The following is a 22,489-nucleotide window of genomic DNA, read 5'->3' on the forward strand; positions in this document are numbered from 1 at the left end:
TTTGCAAAGAAGTCTCCCATGTATTTATTTCAGTGGTAAAAAGAAACAAAAGGGACTCAGCATTTTCAGCACACTTTCATTGTTCAGTCATAAAAGTACATTTTGTGTTTTGAGAATCTAAGAATATTACAGTATATAAAGGATGTCCCAAAAATGTGTACACCTTTTAGCAGCTGATAACTCAATTGGTTTTTTTTTCTTTGCACATTGAACTTGCTGAACTGAATGATGGCAGCCAGACTAAAGTCAGACTAAACTTTGCAGAAAAGAAATGCATTCTAAAATGCTTCTGGAAGTATGAAAGCGCAGTTGAAGTGCAAAGACAATTTAGGAGGGAGACCTGACACCACTAGACTTCTTTTTATGGGGATACAGTACCTGAAAGACCAAGTCCACACACAATTGAGACCTGCAACCAGGCTTTCCTCCAGCATTTTATTAGCTTGGTGGGCCAACAGGCTTTCCTTGCCCACCTCCACCAGGCTAAGCCCCCCACAGAGATTCCGTTATATTCATTCAGAGGCGATTCTCGGATCAGAGGTTTAGCGGTGCTATTCTATAAAGATGTTTATGGGTACTTGGTTGCTACAAAGAGGGGGTTTGATGTGGTTTTGGTGTACTTCTTGCTCCAAAAATTGCGTGGGAAGTCAGTGAGCAAACCAAATCTCTTAAATGTTGTGCAAAGGATAAAAGGACTGTATTCGTAAAATATAAACATATCCTAACTCTAGTTTTATGGGGAAGGGTACTCTTTTTTTTGATACAACAGGTCCTCTACATATGCATTGATAGTATGCATGTTTCTGGAGTAAACCAGCTCCCCAGAGTTTACAGTGAGAACACAAATGGACCTTGGTCTTGTCTGTTTTCTGACGATATATTGCTTCTCTGTACTATGTTATAAAAAGAAAATAAACATTAACATGCACATTAAAAACGGAATGAGCATGAATCTTTTAAATAATATTATTGCATGTCCAAGTCTGTATATGGGTGAAGTGCAGACACGATATAAAATATAGAAAATTAAAGAATATTTATAAATTACTTAGTTATCACACTTACAATGAGTTTACAAATTTTGTACAAAATACCGTAAGTGGGGTATTTTTATTTTTTATGCCTCAAGGGCTAGGTGGCGCTGTATTTCTAACTGAATGCTGTCATAGCGATACCTTCAGGCTATTTGACTATAAACATACATGTAAAGTTTGAGCTTTCAATATTTTGTTGAGAATTCTTTTGCAGGCAATGACTGCCTGGAATCTGGAACCCATGGACATCACCAAACGCTGGGTTTCCTCCTTTGTGATGCTTTGTTAGACCTTTACTGCAGCTGTCTTCAGTTGTTGTGTCTTTGAACGTCTTCTGCCTTAAGTTTTGCTGTGAGAAAGTGAAATGCATGCTTGACTGGTCAGAGATTGAGTGATTAACTCAACCATTGATGAATATTCCACTTCTTTGCTTTAAAAAAAACAAACTCCTGGGTTGCTTTTGCAGTATGTTTTAGATTATTGTTCATCGATACTATGAAGCACAAGCACCGTCCAATCAAATTGATTGAATTTGGCTGAATACGAGCAGAAATTATGTCCCTCTACACTTCAGAATTCATTGGGATGCTTCTGCCTTTTGCCACATCATTAAAAAACACAAGTGACCAAGTACCATTGAAAGCCAAGCATTCCCATGCCATCACACTAACACCACCATGTTTACAGAAGATGTGGTGTGCTTTGGCTCATGAGCTGTTCCAATTCTTCTTCTTCTTATCATTCTAGTACAGGTAGATCTTAGACTCATCTGTCCAAAGAATGCTGTTCCAGGCCTGGACTGACTTCGTCAGGTCAATTCTGGCCTTTCTATTTTTGAGGCTGATTAATGGCTTGTGGTAAACCCCTTGTGGTGAATCCTTTGTTTTTACTCTCATGATGTCTTCTCTTTATTGTAGACTTACATACTGATACACCTACTTCTTGGAGAGTGTTCTTCACTTGAGTGCATGTTGTGAAGGGGTTTTTCTTCACCATGGAAAGGATTCTGTAATCATCCACCACTGTTGTCTTCCATGGATGTCCAGTGCACTTTGTTTTTCTCACAATGTACCAAACTGTTGATTTGGCTCCTCTTAACATTTCTGCTTTCTCTTTGATGGCTTTGTTATTTTTCTGTCAGCCTCAGGATGGGCTGTTTCACCCCTATTGACAGCTCCTTTGACAGCATGTTGTGTGTTCACAGCAACCGCTTCCAAATGTAAACGGCACAATCAACTCCAGAAGTTTTAACTGCGTATTTGATGACAGGTTCATGAGGGAAGGACCTAGGGGTGTGCTAAAAAAATCGACACGGCAATATATCGTTGCGGCCCTCATTACAATACACGTATCGATACACAGGCATAAGAATCGATATTGCTCGTTAACTTTAAATAGGCAGTGTCTTTGAAGTTAATCGCCTTCAATTAATGCAAAAATAGCTCACAAGTGATTGGACACTAGGGGTGTGAATTGCCTAGTACCTGACGATTCGATCCGCATCACGATTCATAGGTCACGATTCGATTTGATGCCAATTAATACCAATATGAATTTACAAGTCGATTGTTGCAATTTTTTTTTACTCAAATTTAGAAAATACCATTCAGTAAACTTATACATTTACACTGTAAGATTTGTATGAAAATTTATTATTTATTGATCTGAAACTTCAGTCTTATAACTGTGAGCCACTGTATTTAACAAACAGGTTGTAACATTTTACATGTTTGAACATCCATCCATCCATTTTCTTGACCGCTTATTCCTCACAAGGGTCGCGAGGGGTGCTGGCGCCTATCTCAGCTGGCTCTGGGCAGTAGGCGGTGGACACCCTGGACTGGTTGCTCATGTTTGAACAGCATTGGAATAAAATATTAAGGCTTAATGTTCCATTAATGCAGTGTTTCTCAATTCCGGTCCTCAGGCCCCCCTATCCAGCCTGTTTTCCATGTCTCCCAATTGCAACGCAGGTGAGGATCATTATCAGGCTTCTCCAGAGCTTGCTGATTAGCTGTCATTGGAATCAGCTGCATTGGGAATTGGGAGACATGGAAAACAGGCTAGATAGGGGGCCCTGAGGGCAGGAATTGAGAAACACTACATTAATATAACATTTTTCAATGCTCAAGGTGTGAAAGATAGACGTTTTTGTTCAATATTTTTCCATTAAAAAATGGATGTTAAAAAGATCGATTCGGCTGCCTGTTGAATTGATTCGAGAATTGCATGCTGTAGTATCGCGATATATTGCCGAATCGATTTTTTTTTTTAACACTCCTATTGGACACTGTGTCTTGCTAAGAGAAACAATATCAACATTTATTTACTTATAAACTTAACATGGCACGTGTCTCAATGTACCAATTTTCCTATATTTTGTTTAAAAAAACGAAATGTTTTACCTGAAAAAAAATTGTTCCCCAAATATTTCAAATAAGCACATTTTAGAGCTGTAATTTTAATACTTTGATATTTTTGCTCATATCGGCTCATGCCTATTAATAAATTTTCCCGGTGTGTCTGTGAAAACTGCTCCCTGCTCTGCAGTGCGCACACATTTAGAACAGGCATGCCGCTTGGTGGTAAACCAGAAGAGCTACTAACAAAAACATTTTTGTCATCCAGCATAATAAACATATCCCTTAGGTATACATATGACTGTTATTATAAAATGCAAGTAAATTAGTGTAAAATATCAGGAGACGTATGACCTTGAAGATCATGTATTGGGTTACATAGGTATTGCGATACGTATCGTATTGTGACCCCTGTATCGTGATACGTATCGTATCCTGAGGTTGGCGGCAATACCCAGCCCTAGAGGGACCCATGTTTTATTTAATTTTATTTTTTCAATTTTTTGCAGCCTTCTGAGTCAATTGTACAATAACATTTTTGATAGTCTCCAGATTTCATAACTCCTTGTACATTGTCAAGGCACACAGTGCCAGAGGCAGCAAAACAACCCCAAAACGTGATTGAACCTCCACCTTGAGTTTAGGGACTATTCTTTTTTTGTAGACCTCATTATTTCTTTTCTGTAAACAGTACAATGACGTGCTTTTCCAAAAAGTCTCATCTATCCATAAAATGTTGTCCCAGGATTGAGGCTTACTTAGGTACAATTTTGCAAACTCCAGTCTGGCATTTTTTTTTAATGTCTTTTAGTAAGCAGCGGGGTTCTCCTTGGTCTCTGCCATAGGGCTTCTTCTCATTCAGATGACGACGTATGGTCAGAACTGACACTTGTATGGTCAGAACTGACACTTCTACACCCAGTCTGCAAAACAGCTTGAACTTGTGTGGAAGTTGACTGAGGCTGTTTATCCACTATTTGAACTACCCTGCATTGCATCGTTTCGTCAATTTTTCGTTTCCGTAGGGCAGTGGTGTCCAAACTACGGCCCGGGGGCCATTTGCCCGCCGTCGACTTTTCAGTGGCCTGCGACATATGCTATTGAATAGAATAGAATACATTTTTACTGACATTTTTAAAACCTCACTGGAGTCACGTCATGTGCCAGCCTGCTTCAAATTTTCCACCATAGTACCAGTCCAAGCATTAATGACTACAGACCTGGTGCATTGACTTCTGTAGTCATGAAATCATTCGAACACTTGGTTTTGTCCTACCTTAAGTCTATCACAACTCCCTTTATGGATCCCCTGCAGTTTTCCTAGAGAGCCAACAGATCTGCAGAAGACGCATTAACCTAGCTCTTCATTTCATCCTGCAGCATCTGGACTCCCCAGGAACCTACGTTAGGATTCTGTTTGAAGACTTCAGCTCTGCTTTCAATACTATTCGTCCAACTCTTCTTCAAGACAAGCTTGCCCGAATGAATTTGCCTGACCCCATCTGTCAGTGGACCACTGACTTCTTGACGGACAGGAGACAGAATGTGAGGATGGGAAAGATTGTCTCCGACACCCGGACCATCAGCACCAGTTCCCCTCAGGGCTGCGTACTTTCCCCTCTGCTCTTCTGCCTCTATACCAACTGCTGCACTTCTTGCCACCAGTCTGTCAAACTGATTAAGTTTGCAGACGACACCACACTCATTGGACTCATCTCAGAGGGTGATGAGCCTGCCTACAGGAGGGAAGTGGACTGTCTGGTGTCCTGGTGTGCCAGCAACCATAGTGCTAAATGCCCTGAAGACAGTGGAGATGGTGGTTGACTTCCGGAAAGCACCTGCTTCATTACTTCCCCTCACCTTGACAGACACCCCCATTTCCAATATGAACTCCGTCCGCTTCCTGGGTACCACCATCAACCGAGACCTAAAATGGGAGATGAACATCAGCTCCCTCATCAAGGAGGCCCAACAGAGGTTGTTCTTCTTGCGGCAGCTGCGCAAACTGAAGATGCCAGCTAAGATGATGCTTCAATTTTATACTGCCATAATTGAGTCCATCCTCACTTCCTCTATCACTGTGTGGTACGCTGCTAAGGACAGACACCGGCTGCAGCGTGTTGTTCGCTCTGCTGAGGTGGTGATTGGTTGCAACCTCCCATCACTTCAAGACTTCAAGACAGGACTGTGAGGCGTGCAGGTCAGATCACAGCTGACCCCTCTCAACCTGCACATGGTCTCTTTCAATCACTTCCTTCAGGTAGAAGGCTACGGTCCATTAGGACCAGAACCTCACGCCAGAAGAACAGTTTCTTCCCCTCTGCAGTAGGACTTTTAAATGCAATTTAATCAACCTGCTACATTATAATTTCCCCCATAACTGTTACTTAGTCACTGTATTATGCCCTTATAATGAAATACGGTATGTGCTGGTTTCGCACTGTTTCCTCGCCTTTTTATATTTTACATTATTTACTTGCCTGTGCAATCATATATTAATTATTCATTTTATAAATTGATGTTTATTTTATTTTAGTTTATTCATTTTTTCCTTTCGGACACATTACAGCTTACATCAATCACATCACATCATTTGCAACATTGACACCCGAAAGAAGGGCTGACGGGTAGAAGCCGAAGCTTATTCGAGACCCGTCCCCATCGACCCATTACTATAACACATCAATCATATAAATTATTTAGAATAGTCATTGATTTTTATCGTTATCCATCCCATACTATCCCAAACACTGCTCGCCCAGTTCATCTTGAATGTCCGTGTGTAGATTGTGGCTAGTCCCAGTCATTTGGAACTGGTGAGTCGGTCCCCAGACGCTACCAGCAGGTCCACCCCACCAGGCGAGCAGCCAAGGCAAGCTCAATTCTTCTCTTTCACCAGTAGGGTCTTCGCTGACCTCGGATCATCTTTCACACATATTGTGCTTTCCAGAAGAGTAGATCGGCTTGCATTCTGCCCATTTCAATTCAAGCGATTCCAGCTTCGATTCTGGTCAGGTAGCACCACTGGTTGCTAGCACGTTGTCGATCTGATGACTCCTGTGCGCTGCCCAGCCTAGCTCACCCAGCAGAGCGGCCCACGCCAGCCGCATTCCAGGAACCAGACCACCAGCCCCATTTTGCGTATTGACAGCAGTTTCATTGTAGCCACAATACAGCCTTATCATGTAGCCTTGACTGGTATAACAAATGTCCAAACGGAATTCGAGCCAGACGATATTTACATTCAAACGGGAACAGCAATACATGTTATCAATGCAGGTGTATAAACAAGAGTTAGCCTTGGCTAAGTCAGCAAGTAATCATATACAACTCCAGCTTTGGGTAATTAGTGATGTTGTTGTTGTTGTGATATTGTGAATTATTGTTGTCTCTCAAGCGCTGCCAATTCCTCAGCTCCTTTCACGAATCGTGTTTTCAGTTGACCAGAGTTATCTTTAGTTTGAATGAAAGTTCGGCAGTCTTTTGTCCATGTGCTTTCGATAAGTCCATTCTTTCTCATTTGTCGTGCCTTTTTGGCGATGTCAGCATTTCGTTTGGTGAGGTTTTCGTTGATGTAGACATGTTTACCACGAATCTTGTGACGGTCTCTCAGAAGAGCAATCTTTTTCTTTCTGTCAATAAACCTGATCAGAACTGCCGGTGGTCGTGTCCCTCCAGTTGGAAGCGAAAAACACATCTGAATGTGCGCAGGATCAACAGTTAATCCCAAATCTCTGAGTTGAAGTGTCACTTGCTGTTCCACAGTCTCGTTCCCTGAAGATTGGTCAGAATCTTCCGTGCTCGTACTAGCCGCAGCTCTCGAAGGGCCACGGCACGGCTTGATCTTGATACCGGTGACTATCACATCGTTGACACGGAGATTTTGTTCCACCACTTTTTGTTCCAAGGCAACAATGCGTCCATCTTTTTCTTGTGTCTCTTTCTTCAATTGCTGTATTTCCTGAAGAAGTGGCTCAATGATCTTCTTCATTTCAAGTAATTCGGCAACCATTACACCGAGTTTTTTAAGAGAAGATTTTATCTCCTCATTCTCATCAGCTCTTTTTCCGCCAGGCATTCTGCAACAATGTAGTTAAAAATCCCAATGCAAAAATAGTTAAAAAGTAGTTAGATTCACGAGCGAGTGCAGGAGCAAGTACGGATGCGACCTTGCTATGTTAGCCAATGTAACGAGGTAATTAGATTTTATAGAGTTTATTCTATACTACTGTTTAACCGTCCTTTTTTAACCTAAATGTTGTGTTGTCTTTTTGATGTTTGTCTGCCCCATGTATGCACCAGTCACCGAGACAAATTCCTAGTAAGGTGAAATTTTATCTCTTACATGGCAATAAATTATATTCTGATTCTGAAAAACAGGTGCCATTAAAGGTTATTTTAGTTAACTAAAACTAGTAAAAAGAACTAAAACTAAACTTCAAAAAACAATATTGTTTCCGAAATAAAATAAAAACGAAAATACTTTTTAAAAATGAAAACTAACTGAAACTACATTTTATGTTTTCAAAACTAATTGAACTAACTATAATTATAGCAAACATGTCCTTCGTTTTAGTCTTTGGTAATTAATTTAATGCATGAGCCTTTGGGGATTATTTTAAATGTGATTTTTAGTACATTTATTTGAATATAAACCGGAATAATGACGTTTGAAAGTATGTCACACAGAAGTGACATCATCGAGCAGCAGCCAATAAAAAAGCACCTTCAGATAATGTTGCTCCCATGGTGTTTTTTTAAATATTGCGCACAAGTAATACACATTTAAAAAAACAAAAAAAAAACAAAAAACTAATACGAATACTGAAACTAACAAACTAAACTAAAATTAAGCATTTTTTTTTTTTAGAACTAAACGAATAAAAACTAACAGAATCACCCTGAAAACTAAAAAACTAACTAAAAGGAAAAATTCCCAAACTATCATAACCCTACGGCCATATTACAAATTAATTGGTTTATATACTGCAGCATTTTTTTAAATATGCAAAAGCACAAATAAATTATTTGTACAATTTTTAGGACTAAACACAATTTCTCTTCATAACATTATGTGGCCCTTGTGTCCTTGTGATTTTCTGTATGTGGCCCTCAAATGAAAAATTTTGGACACCCCTGCCGTAGGGTGACATGTTCATTGGTTATGAACTTCTTGATTATAGTATGCAGAGTTGACAAAGGAATGGTCTTGTACCCTTGAGATTGTTTATATTGGAATGGGAATTTTGGAATTTTTATTGTTAGTTTGTTTAGTTTTCAGGGTGGTTCTGTTTTTATTAGTTTAGTTCTTTAAAAAAAATGATTAGTTTTAGTTTAGTTTGTTTCAGTATTGGTATTAGTTTTTTTTCTTTTTTTTTTAATGTGTATTACTTGTGCACAATATTTAAAAAAGACCATGGGAGGTGGACTTCCGGTGGGACGGTCGAGCAGTAAGGACGTGTGAAGCAGGAACTCCCGCAGGCCAGCGATTAAAAACTCTGCTAAACTCGACTTAAGCACGACAAATATTCATGTTGTGTAAGTGGAGTTTCAACAAAAACAAAGAACAAAAGGGCCCCAGACAACCAAGGAAAAGAAAGGATAAACGCGAACAACGATAGCAAGCTACCACTGGAAGCTAGCATGGAGGCATTTCAGAGTAGCCTGGACTGTATTAGCCAACAAATTCAAGACTTACGCAACGGCATGAAGATGGATCTGAAAGCCCATAGGAACGAAATGACAGCTCAAATGAGAACTGAACTGTCAGAATTCAAGGAAGACATTGAGCAGAAATTTGCAAAAATAACTTCGGACATCAGACAACAAAATGAGGAGATCAAGGCCACTCTCGAGCGCACTGAGGAAATCGAGTCGTGGAGCCACGAAGCTAACTCTGCGTTGCAAGAAGTCATACAAGAACAACAAAAACTCATGGACATGGTGCGTCTTGATTGCGTGCTCCGGTCGCGTCAATTTTTTGGTCAATCCACAGCTGCGGTCCGGCAGCTCCGTCGCCGCCCACTTCCCAACGTGTCTCGCGGGACCGCGCGCGCGCGATCATGTGGCATTTCACAACGACAAACATACAGAAAGTCTGTGCTCAACAGAGAAGCAGAAAGAGAGGTGGACTTCTTTTGATTTAACCTTTTCTTCTTCTTCTGCTATGAGATTCCATGCAGCATCCTTTTTTTGGTTGTCCTTATAAAAAGGATGTGCCGTGTCACATATTATTTTGTGGTTTTCCACCTCCAATATAAACCTCTCCTCGTCCATGTTCGCTGGCGTCTAAACCGTGAATGAGCACATGGCCCGGCGACGCCCACGTCACGTTTTGCTGAAAAGCTTGTGAAATAGGAGCTGGTGAGTGTTTTATTCTGAAAGGTAACCGGAAATTTATTTTGAAACTGCGTCGGTCTTCCTGTCCCGCTCGATGTGTTTTGTGCTAGCTTGCCATTTGCCGGAGGCCTACCGCTGCGGCCTCCGGCAAAAATAGAAAATGGGTCTATCCTTGCGGAAGGCCTGCGGCACGCCGCAGCTGAGACGCAGTCGACACGCAACGCACCCGCAAGCGGTGTAAACTGCACCATTCGAATGAATGGAATCTAATTGCTTGCGTCGCCGGACCGCACCGCAACCGCACCGCAACCACACCGCAACCGCATCCGGTGTAAACCCGGGGTTACACAGTTGGCTGATGGGAGACTGAAACGTCTTAATGACTGGTAAGAGTATATTAATGCTGAACGGGTTAATTCTCATTACAGGAAGGGGGCCCTCTCTTTATGGAAGATTTTCCCCCTCAAAACAGAAAGAGGGCCAGTATGGGTGGTGGGTTGCTGACTTCTCTTTATGGAGGTCGCTATATTTTCTTTTTTATTTAGTTTTATGTGTTTATGTTGGATCAACAGTTTTGTATGTTCATGTTGAATCAACAGTGCTATATGTTTATGTTGTATTAGCAGAAAGCCTGAGAAAGATTTTTATGATGTACATCATTGAAAAGGTTTATGGTCTCTCACCAAGAAGAAGTTAAATTACTTTCCTTGAATGTCAATGGCTTGGGAAACCCAGTTAAAAGGGCTAGCATAATGGTCAAACCTAAGAAGGAAAAGACGCACATAAATTTCATACAAGACACTCATTTATCGAAAACAAAACATGAGAAATTGAAGAGGTTTGGATTCAAAAACACATATTATAGTTCACACTCTAATATTTTTTACTCCGTAAAAGAGGAGTAGAGATATTGATATCTAATATGGTCAAATTTGAACTTCATAAAGAAATAAAGGATAAATAAGGTACCTATATTATTGTGAAAGGGAAGATAAACCAAACAATAATAACTCTAGTGAATATATATGCACCTCCAGAGAGTACCAAAGGCTTCTTTAAATCCTTGTTTGACATAGCTCTGGAAACAAAAGGCATATGCATATGTGGAAGTGATTTCAATGTTGTGATGGATTATGACTTGGATACGACCAGCTATAAGACAAATAAGAAGTCGATCACAAAACTTGTGAAGACTACATGGGATGACATGGTTTTTTTTTTATGTGTGGAGGGATCTGAATCCATTGCAATTGAGATTTTACTCATTATTCAGCAACACATTCCACTTATTCTAGAATTGATTTTTTCTTTATGCAGAAGGAGGACAGGGATAAAATAAGAGAATGTAGGATTGGAGTGGCAGACGTGTCTGATCACAATGCTGTCTACTTGAAGATAGGACTGGACTATAGAAGGAGAGATACAATATGGAGTTGAATGTGGGAATATTAAACAATAAGTCAGTCACTGAAAAAATTAGAATGTCTATAAAGACATACTTAAAAGAAAATGACAATGGTGAAACAGATCCAACTATATTGTGGGATGCTTTAAAAGCAGTTTTACGGGAGAAATTTATCGCAATTACAAGCAATCTCAAAAAGGAAAAAATGAAGCAATACAAAAACTGTATTGCAGAATTACAAAGCTTGGAGCAGAAACATAAAGAGAAAAGTAAAGTTGACCCAAAAATCAAACAACAGATGAAAGAAATAAGACAAGAAATTAATGATCTTCTTCAACATGAAACAGAAACTAAAGCAAGATATTTGAAGCAAACATATTACGAATCAGGTCCTACAGCAACTAAATTATTAGCGAGACGTTTGCGAAAGCTACAAGCAGTTAATACCATTAATAAGATACACGATCCCAAAACAAGTCAACCAAAATATGAGCCAAAAGAAATTGAAAATATTTTTAGAGATTATTATAAGGCTCTTTACTCTCAGACATCCCCCTCAGACCAGAATGATATTAAAACTTTTCTCGAGCACCTGGATTTACCTTCTATTGGTACGACACAAAATGAGAAAATAACAGCAGTAATAACAATTTGAAAAGCAATTGGAAAATTGAAGCCAAACAGGGCACCAGGGAGCGATGGCTTTTCGTCCGACTGGTATAAGATGTTTATTGAAGAATTAACACCTTTACTTTACACTACCTTTAACTGGATTGTCTCAGGGCAAAATCCTCCCATCCTGGACGGAAGCAATTATTACAGTGATCCCAAACCATTAAAAAACAAGGAACATTGCCAGAATTACAGACCAATATCAGTATTAAACGTAGATTATAGAATATATACTTCAATTATATCGACCAGACTCCAAACGTTTGTACCAGATTTGATAGATGAGGACCAGAGTGGGTTTGTAGGAAGTAGACAAACACAAGATAATGTCAGAAGAACAATACATATTGTTGATAAAATACGGAAAGACAAAATTCCAGCTGTTTTGATCAGTTTAGACGCAGAAAAAGCGTTTGATAGAGTCAACTGGGAATTTCTATACTTAACTTTGGAGAAATTTGGATTTAATGAAAAGTCGATTCAGTGTATTAAGTCTTTATATCATAAACCCACAGCTAGAGTAAAGGTTAATGGTTCCCTATCTGGACGATTCACATTAGAACGAGGAACCAGACAGGGTTGCTGTTTGAGCCCCACGCTGTTTGCTTTATACATTGAACCATTGGCTGTGATGATAAGACATGATATTACAATAGAAGGGGTAGAATTTAATAACCAAAAACATATAATTCATCTTTTTGCAGATGATATTATGATTTATTTAAAATATCCCACAGATTCATTTTCCAGCCTAAAACAAATTCTGGATAGATTTGGCCTGTATTCGGGCTACAAAGTGAATATACCTAAAACACAAGTTATTATTATTATTATTATTATTATTTATTTATTTTTTTATTTTTTTTCTTAAGAGCTCAGAATTGTTCATTCGGTAGTCTTACCGATTCAACGTCTTATCATCATTGCTCTTTTTTTATTTTTATTTTTTGTGTGTGTGTTTATGTGTGCGTGCGTGCGCGTGCGTTTGTGTGCGTGCGTTTGCGTGCGTACGTGTGTTTGCGTGCGTGTGTGCGTACAAATACGTATAAATTTATACTCATTAATTCACCTAAAACCTTATAAAAATCCCATTACCCTTCACCTTAACCAGGTACTTCAAAGTCTCGCCAGATTCGTGAAGTTCAAATGGTCAGGAGACCAGAGAAAAGGTCAGAAAAGATAAAGAAAGATAGCGTTTTGGCATTTTGGTGTTTCGCCCATAAAATTCAGATAAAATATGAATGAAAACATGATTGTATTCTGTGTGTTTTAACAATTTATATTAACCTCTCAACTAGAGAGAGAACTCACAAACTATTAAATTGCAGCAACCTTCATTTTTTTTTTTTTTTTTTTTTTTGTGTATGTGTGCGTGCGTTTGCGTGCGTTTGTGTTCGTGCGTTCGCGTGCGTGCGTGTGCGTGCGTGTGCAAATACGTATAAATTTATACTCATTAATTCACCTAAAACCTTATAAAAATCCCATTACCCTTCACCTGAACCAGGTACTTCAAAGTCTCGCCAGAGTCGTGAAGTTCAAATGGTCAGGAGACCAGAGAAAAGGTCAGAAAAGATAAAGAAAGATAAATCAAAGTGAAATCCAGCACCGGCCAGACACTTCCTGCCTTCCCCATGGTTACAGAATCAGAGTCTTACGCTGACCCCAGAAGCCTCTAAATTCCAACAAATTAACGAGATCTCAAGAGTCCGGAGGAAAAACTAAAGAGAGGAAGGAGGAAAGGATCGATGAGGCAGAGTGAGATCCATAGAAACCAGTACATCCAATCCATCAAAGTGAAATCCAGCACCAACCAAACCCCTCCTGCGTGGTTACAAAACCAGAGTCTTATACCAACCCCAGAAACCTCAAACTTCCAATAAATTGAGGAGATCTCAAGTGACCAGAGGAAAAACTAAAGAGAGGAAGGAGGGAAGGATAGATAAAGCAAAGTGAGATCCACAGACATCAGCACCCACTGATTCAACGGGATATATATGTAAAGGACGGCAAATGTCAAAAAGTGATTTATTGCCCCCCATAAATAGCCCTTTGAAGTAAGCCCCGCCCCCTTCCGGCATCTTAGCCAATCAGAAGCCGTTATTTTGAATTAAGCCCTACCCACTTGCCACCTTCTTAACCAATCAGAACCCCAGGACAGCTTCTGTCAAAAATGATTGATGACATTCTGCACCCCCCACCCCACCCCCCTCATCGTCTTAACCAATCAGAGGTTGGAAGCCACCCCCCTCATCGTCCTCGCCAATCAGAACCCCAGGACGGCTTCTGTCAAAAATGATTGATGACATTCTGTTTCCCACAACATCAAACACATGTTTTCCGGTCCCCCCACCCCCTTTAACAAACATAGGGTTCCGGTCACCCCCCACCGATTGTATACGTACTTCCTTTGAACCCCCCAAACAGTAGCTTTGTTGTTTTCCGGTCCCCCCACCCCCTTTAACAAACATAGGATTCCGGTCACCCCCCACCGATTGTCTACGTACTTCCTTTGATTTTTCACACGAATACTGATAAAGCCCCCCACTTTGAAGTAGAACGGGTACCAACCGTAGGAACCCCCGACCCCCCTTATCACCATGTTGGGCGGTAGGAAGCCCCCACCACCCCTCTATCGGGTATGTGCGTGCGTGAATGTAAATTAGTACGAGGCTCACTTAATCTAGTTAAAGTGAATATTAAAAAATGTTATCCATTTGTTTCATGTTTTTAAAATAAATAAAAAGAGACTTACTAATGTTTCTGAATACGTAGTCGCGTCTCATTCATGGGGTTTTTCTTTTTTTTTTTTTTAAATAAAATAAAGAGGATCGGTTTCTAACCGCTGTAGTTGGAAATACAGACGAAAAATAGATTATTCGTGCGTATAGGACGGCTATTTAACCCATTTCAGAACCGCGTCCTTCTTTTTTCTGTCACTAAAAACTTGTGTGTTTGTGACTAGGAGCTAGTGAGTTGCGACTCCCTCAAGCCGCGGTAAACGGCGCCATCTAAAGGGCAAAGGATGTTACAGCGTATGATTAAGAGAGGGAGCATTAAAGTTAGTCTACAAAAGTAAATTAGGGTATTAAAATGTTGATAATGAATGTAAAACCTAAAAATTTGATTCAAAGGTATTCAATTTGTAAATTATACATTTTGGATGACGGAACAATGTATGGCATTAGAGTAGCCTTTAAATATTAAGTAGGGTTAATTTTAAATTTTTGGCGACAGCAGATCGAAACTAGTATCATACTAAACCCCCTTGCAGCCATCTTTTTAATGTTACTGAACACTATCCCTATATTAAACCAAACTTAACTCATTTACGTTTCGGTTACAAATGATACGTTTTATTTTTATATGGTATCTATTATAAGACGATGGATGCTAGAATTTGTACATTTTATATATACGTGATGTTTATAGGTATGCTTAGACGTGTATGTTTTTATTATTTTATGTTTATGATGTGTATAAGAGTACGCTGTTTTGGGAGGGATGGGAAAATTTGTTTACCTTTTTTTGTGTGTTTAAAAAAAGATAATAATTGTACTAGTTTTTTTTTTAAAAATACTGATTTCGGGAGAGAATATATAATCACAAACTCAGGCAGTTCCTGCCTGTGGACATTATTGGTCAGACGTCTGCTTCTTTTTAAAACTAAGAGAATTGAAAGTATGAAACTTTGAGTTTCTTGATACGGTATTAGATTTATACTCTACTTAACCCTTAATCTTTAATCTTAAAGCCGATCTTTGCAACAATTTAACCAAAATCATCTTCTTATTAGTAGATTAACACCATAGTCTCTTACAAAGGGTATTCCTGTAAGCCTTTGGCTAATAGTTTTCTATAAAAGGATCCACGGTCTGAATTTATGACACCATAGATGTATTTGTGCTTGAAGAAGGGTGAGTACACTTTTATTTTAATTTTAATTAGAGTGAGGCGTGAAATTAATCGGTTGATGTTTTGTGCATTGTATTTGATAGCAATGTAATAAAGAAATCTCGGTAGGATGAACACAATAAAGTTGGTATAATTTCGTCTACAAAAGTAAACTACGGTATTAAAATGTTGATATTGAATGTAAAACCTAAAAATTTGATTCAAAGGTATTCAATTTGTAAATTATACATTTTGAATGACGGAACAATGTATGACATTAGAGTATCGAAAATTTGTTTACTTTTTTTTTTTTGTGTGTGTTTAAAAAAGATAATAATTGTACTAGTTTAAAAAATACTGATTTCTGGAGAGAATATGTAATCACAAACTCAGGCAGGAACTGCATGTGGACATTATTGGTCAGACGTCTGACAGCGTGTGTGCATGTTTTTTTTTTTTTTTTCCTGTGTTTTTTCCCATTAGTAAAACAGAATGTTATATCTGATGCTTTAGTCTGAAGTATACTTTGTATTACCATACAAGCGATTCTATACCTTCTATTTAAAACTAAGAGAATTGAAAGTATGAAACTTTGAGTTTCTTGATACGTTAATAGATTTATACTCTACTTAACCCTTAATCTTTGATCTTAAAGCCGATCTTTGCAACAATTTAACCAAAATCAGCTTCTTATCAGTAGATTAACACCTTAGTCTCTTACAAAGGGTATTCCTGTAAGCCCTTGGCTAATAGTTTTTTAGAAAGGATCCACGGCTTGAATTTATGACGCCATAGATGCAATATGTATATGAGGGAGGGTGTGTACACTTTTATTTTACGGCTATAGCAATTCAAATTGGAATTTTCCACATTTACCAGATTTAAAGACATACTTAGATGTTATCCTAAATGTTATAAGCGATTCTCTTTGCAACAATTTAACCAAAATCATCTTCTTATCAGTAGATTAACACCTTTGTCTCTTACAAAGGGTATTCCTATAAGCCCTTGGCTAATAGTTTTTTAGAAAGGATCCACGGCTTGAATTTATGATACCATAGATGCAATATGTATATGAAGAAGGGTGTGTACACTTTTATTTTAGGGCTGTAGCAATTCAAATTGGAATTTTCCACATTTATCAGATTTAAAGACACACTTAGATGTTATCCTAAATGTGATTCACTGTGCAAAATAATAATACTAATGACACTAAATCACGGCAAGGCGTTGCTCACGTTCTAGTTGTAAACCTGCTTTGGGGATATACATTTTCTACAAATGTACCACTGAGAATATTTACGAGCTTGTAAATAAAATACTAAAGGGGTACCAACATGAAAAATTTAATTTTTGGAGGTTTTAGCTGTGTTAAAATGCTCTTACCTCGCCAAATACATGACCGAATTGGAGTTTTCCTCCATTCTCCCCTCTCTGAGAAATTCTGTTCTACAAAACACCAGCCCCACCCATCCTGAGAAAAAAAGCTGTAGGCGGCCTTTGACACCATAAGGTTACCCTCTCTCACGTTTTTGGTGTACGTCTAGCTATGTATTTTATGTTTTTGAGCTGTTGTATATAAGATTGTGTTGTACATAAGAATTTTACCCCCTCTTACGTTTTTGATGAGTTATAAAACTAATAAATGCGCTGATTTTTTTTTTTTTTTTTTAAAAAGGATTAGACTTAGAGAAGGTGTTGGTGGCACTCTCATGAATAAAGCGCGCAAGTTGTTTTAGCCCCTCTGCAGATGCGTACACGTATAAAATGTTATTTTTCTGTTTCTAGTTTTGTTACCGCTAGTGCTATAATTTGTGTCTATACGATTTTTATCGGATGTCTCTATGTATTTTTGTTGTTGTTTAAGTTTATATTTTATGTTTTCGAGCTGTTGTATATAAGATTGTGTTATACATAAGAATTTTATCCCCTCTTACGTTTTTCATGCGTTATAAAACTAATAAATGCGCTGATTTTTTTTTTTTTTAAAGGATTAGACTTAGAGAAGGTGTTGGTGGCACTCTCATGAATAAAGCGCACGAGTTGTTTTAGCCCCTCTGCAGACGCGTACACGTATAAAATGTTATTTTTCTGTTTCTAGTTTTGTTACCGCTAGTGCTATAATTTGTGTCTATACGATTTTTATCGGATGTCTCTATGTATTTTTGTTGTTGTTTAAGTTTATAAGGTTTGTATATACGAATGCGCTGTGTGGAAACGGGTTTTAATATCTATCGTTTTTGTAATATTTAAAAAACTAATAAATATACTGGTTTTTTTTGTTTTTCTTAAACTGATTTATGAAAAGGACTTGTAATCGCAAACTCTTTTTTTAAAAGCAGTAACTGATTTAGGAGGTGGAGGGGCAACGTATTATGGGGATCATACTTTTTGAAATCTTTAAACTGTCGTTTGTAAGAGTCTTCTATCTTGATGTTAGCCTTTTTATCTGAATATGTATGAATGAAATATCTTCTAATTATTAGCTCGGATTCTTTCAATGGATAGCCCTGTAACCCTTAGGTTAGTAGTTTTTTAGAAAGTATCTGGGTATGAAATATGTTATGTTAGGAATATGGCGTGTACGTGAAGAAGGTATGTCTGGCTATGTATTTTATGTTTTTGAGCTGTTGTATATAAGATTGCGTTGTACATAAGAATTTTACCCCCTCTTACGTTTTTGATGTGTTATAAAACTAATAAATGTACTGATTTTTTTTTTTTTTTTTTTAAAAGGATCAGGCTTAGAGAAGGTGTTGGTGGCACTCTCATGAGCAGAGTGCGCAAGTTGTTTTACCCCCTCTGCAGATGCGTACACGTATAAAATGCTATTTTTCTGTTTCTAGTTTTGTTACCGCTAGTGCTATAATTTGTGTCTATACGATTGTATCGGATGTCTCTATGTATTTTTGTTGTAGTTTAAGTTTATGAGGTTTGTATATACGAAAGCGCTGCGCGGAAATGGGTTTTATCCTCTTATCGTTTTTGTAATATTTTAAAAAACTAATAAATATACTGTTTGTTTTTTTTGTTTTACTTAAACTGATTTATGAAAAGGACTTGTAATCGTAAACTTTTTTTTTTTTTAAAAGCAGTAACTGATTTAGGAGGTGGAGGGGGAGGCTGGTCCAAAGTGTGCATGTGTGCATGCGTGTGTAAGGTGTCAGTGTTTACGCCTAGGGGGCAGTAAAACAGTCTTTGAAAGTGATTGTCATACGATGCTTCGATCTGAAGTATACTACTTTGTAGTCGCGTATAAATAATTTTATACATTCTTTTTAAAAAGAGAGAAATGTAGGTACGAATGTTCGAGCCTGTTAAAATGCAGCGAACTTTATACTTGATTTAGAAATTATTCTTTAATTTACTAGGGCAATGTATTGTGGGGGTCATACTTTTTGAAATCTCTAAGCTGGTGTTTGTAAGAGTCATCTATCTTGATGTTAACCTTTTTATTTGATGATGTATGAATGAAATATCTTCTAATTATTACCATGGCTTCTATCAATGGATACCCTTGTAAGGCTTAGGATTGTAGTTTTTTAGAAAGTATTCGGGTATGAAATATGTCATGTTCGGGACATGGTGCGTACGCGAAGAAGGTTGATGTAGTTTTATTTTTGTTTTGTTTACGATTTAGTTTTTTTTTAGGGGGATGTAGGCATCGTTTTAAGGTGCCAGGTGTATTTTGTGTAAATAATATATGGATACTTACTTTTTATTTTTGTTACCGATAGTGCTTTGTTTCGTGAAACCCTTATGTTTTGTTTTGTTTCTTGTTTTTTTTTAACTTACCCTTCGATGATAAATAAAACGTCTTTAGACTTATCGCTAGCGAAGATGTAGCACGTTTAACATTCTAAATAGTTTTATCGCTGCACGACGTATTCGAACTAAGAGATCCCAAGTCTTTGTGAGTTTTTTTTTTCTCTTTTAAATACTTAGAAATTCCCATTGTTAAATTAGCCTATAAGATATTATTGAATATGATAGGCTGTAAGATTAGCTATACTAAATCACCCCTGGATTTAAAACACAAAACTATGAGATTTAATCAGAGCGTAACAATCTACCGCGACGATCTTTTTTAATCTTAAAACCGCTCTTTGCAGCAATTTACCTAAATATATAGTGAACAAACGTGTATCTTGTATGACTAAGAGACATTTAACTTTTGATTGAACGATTTATTTTTTTCCTTACAAATCGCGCTTACTTTCCGATGATACGCGTAGGTAAACAATTTTTTACAAGTATGATTGTGAAATAACAGCTACTAAATTACTTAATTTGAATGAATAATATTATTTAAGACGTCTACCCATCTAACGCTTTAAAAATAGCGACATAATTCAGATAAAAATATTATTCGTACTATATTGTTTTTTTGTGTGTTTTTTTTACAATAGTTTCCGAGTTCTCACAATAGATGTTCGATGATACTATTTTATGTTTTTCTTACCGGTATGATTAACTTGTATTACATTTATGACTTTTCGCTATTATCTTTGCATCGTTTTAAGGTGGCCGGTGTATTTTGTACAAATAATATATGGATACTTATTGATTTCTGATCAATTTTTACTCGTATATTTACCTACTTTTGCTTTTAGGCGTATGTTAGTTAGTTAGTTACTTGTATATGAGTGCGTATTCTAACTTTCCCATTCACTTCTTGGTTCCATTCCATCACCCCTGTGAGACCGGACTCGTCTACTTAATATCACTAAAGTCTGTTCAAAAATCATTGGACACCCTGTCAGAGCCTTATCTTCCTTTTGTGACCGAATCCTGCTCGATCCGTTTCACTCACTTCATCGAATGTTTGAGTGGCTTCCATCATCTCAGCAGGCTGAGACGCCCACTCTGACGAACACAGCGGCGGAGGAGGAGGACTACATTTGTCCCCAGAACACTAAAATCTCTTGAACAGTGACCCCCCTCCCGGGCCAAATTGCGACAGACTGGCTGACTGACACGTAGCACTTTAGTGTGAAGCACGGAGCACTTTCTTTTGTTTTTTTTTATTGTTATTTATTATTTTTCGTATTTGTTTTTTTTTAATGTTCATTGATTTCATGTTTTGTTTTTTTTAACTTCCCCTCGAGGACAAATAAAAGCGTTTTTGAATTGAATATTTAATTACTTGTGGTATTTTATTCATTTTTAAGTTATTAGGGCCCGAGCAGCGACCGCTGCGAGGTCCCTATTGTTTTTGTAAAAATTATTATTATTATTATTATTATTAGGGCCCGAGCAGCGACCGCTGCGAGGTCCCTCTTGTTTTTGTAAGAATTATTATTATTCTTCTTCTTCTCCGTAAACGATCGCATTTTTGAGGGCCTAAACATTTACGAAAACTCACCAAACTTTGCAGTCTCTTCGGGCCCGGCGAAAAATTTGATATTATGTAGTTGTCATAACAACGCGACTCTATAGCGCCACCTAGCGTAGAAAAATAAAAACCAATCCCGGCCCGTTTGAGCTAGAGCTACGAAAATTGGCAGGCACGTGTAGCACTACGAGACGCACAAAAAAGTCAGTGGAAGCCATTTCCTAAAATGTACAGGAAGTGAGCTATGAATTTTTTAATGTCCAATTTTGGCCTATTTTGGCACATTCACTGTGGTCATACTTTTTCCCCCTATGCAAACATTTTTCATCCCATTGACTTTAAACTTGGCATTTATCATCTCAAGACTTAAGAGAAAAACTAGGCAAAAAATCTTGCGTTTTCGAAATACTATATGACGGGGGCGGGGCATCAAATATTGCCTTTAAAATTTCATTTGTCCAGAAAGAGCAAATGCTGAATAACTCCCATGTACAAGCTCCAAAAAATCTCAAACTTCTCAGGCAACGTAATAGTCACGGCCTGAAAACACCTATATGAAAAAATTCAGTTATACATATAGCGCCACCTAGTGGTTACAATAAATGTCATACTTTACGTTTTTAGCTACTGTGCTGAGCTCGTTGAAGGGATCCAGTTGAAAATTGGTCAGAAAAGCCTTAAGATGTTGATGATGCCCCACACCGAATATTGTAACTTTTCGCCAAAGGGCGTGGCCGCTACGGTGACGCAAAGTCTGAAGATTTTTCGTGACAATAAAAGCTGCATGAACTTGACCGAGATGATCCTATCTTCTCAAAATTTCACACATTTGATGAGAGTCCAGCCCTAAAGACATCTACGAACTTATATTTCATCTAACTGATAGCGCCACCTAGTGGCAATTTTTTTTCTTACGAATTTTCTTGTACATTTTTCTCCAAACACGTTAACTGGACCAACCTCATATTTGCTCAGATGGGGGTTTCGGCCTTCATGATGTCACAACACGAAGTTTGTGAGTTTTCGCGAATCGCTGTGGGCGTGGCTAAGCACTGTTCGCCAAGAAAACAACGCTAGTTTTGATGGTCTAAACATGCGCAGAAACTCATGAAACTTGGCACACACATCTGGCCTGGCAAAATGAGCAATATTTTATCATGTATTGTCCTATTTTTACAAAAATGACTCAATAGCGCCCCCTAGAAATTTTTAACGAAGCAGCCCCGATTGTACGTTTAAGCAAGATCTACGAAAATTTTTAGGTGTATGAGGGAGTCCAAGACCTACAAAAAAGTCTCTTGGACCCATGTGCTAAAATGAACAGGAAGTGAGCTATGAATTTTTGAATGTCCCATTTTTGACGATTTTTGCACATTTTCAGGGGGCATACTTTTGCCCACTTCTCCTACACATTTCATCCGACTGACTTTAGACTTGACCTGGACCATGTCAA

General features: G+C 38.1%; 1 protein-coding gene across 3 annotated transcripts in view; it reads right to left on the reverse strand.

The window, feature by feature from the left end:
- Positions 1 to 22,489, reverse strand: part of kifap3a (kinesin-associated protein 3a) — a 292,502-nt gene that overhangs the window by 21,441 nt on the left and 248,572 nt on the right. The window lies entirely within an intron of this gene.

Source organism: Festucalex cinctus, chromosome 10 (assembly GCF_051991245.1).
Source record: "Festucalex cinctus isolate MCC-2025b chromosome 10, RoL_Fcin_1.0, whole genome shotgun sequence".
Taxonomy (NCBI): Eukaryota; Metazoa; Chordata; class Actinopteri; order Syngnathiformes; family Syngnathidae; genus Festucalex; species Festucalex cinctus.